This window comes from Equus quagga, unplaced genomic scaffold (genome assembly GCF_021613505.1).
Source record: "Equus quagga isolate Etosha38 unplaced genomic scaffold, UCLA_HA_Equagga_1.0 73948_RagTag, whole genome shotgun sequence".
NCBI classification, from domain to species: Eukaryota; Metazoa; Chordata; class Mammalia; order Perissodactyla; family Equidae; genus Equus; species Equus quagga.
This window is the reverse complement of record NW_025802963.1, coordinates 130954-131552: the sequence shown is the minus strand read 5'-3', so window position 1 is coordinate 131552 and position 599 is coordinate 130954.

Genomic DNA, 599 nt, shown 5'->3' with positions numbered 1-599 from the left:
ATGACAAACAAAATTGAAGAAGCCTTAGCAAGACTCCCTAATAAACAAAGAGAGAAGACTCAAATAAGTAAAATCAGAAATAAAGAGCAGAAATTACAATGGATACCACAGAAATACAAAGGATTATAAGAGAAAATATTATGAAAAGCTACATGCCAGCAAACTGGAAAAATGAAAAGAATTGGATAAATTCTTAGTAACATACAACCTCCCAAAATTGAACCAAGAAGAAATAGACAACCTGAATAGACCAATCACTAGGAAAGAGATTGAAACAGTGATCAAAAACCTCCAAAAAAATAAAAGTCCAGGACCAGACAGCTTCTCCAGTGAATTCCACCAAAACATTCAAACAAGATTTAACACCTATCCTACTCAAACAATTCCAAAACCGGAAGAGGAGAAGATACTTCCTAATTCATTTTATGAGATCAACATCACCCTTATACTAAACCAGACAAGGACAACACAAAAAAAAGGAAAATTACAGGCCAATATAGCTGATGAAAATAGTTGCAAAAATCCTCAATAAAATATTACTAAATTGAATACAATAATACGTTAAAGGGATCATACACCAAAATCAAGTGGGACTTTTT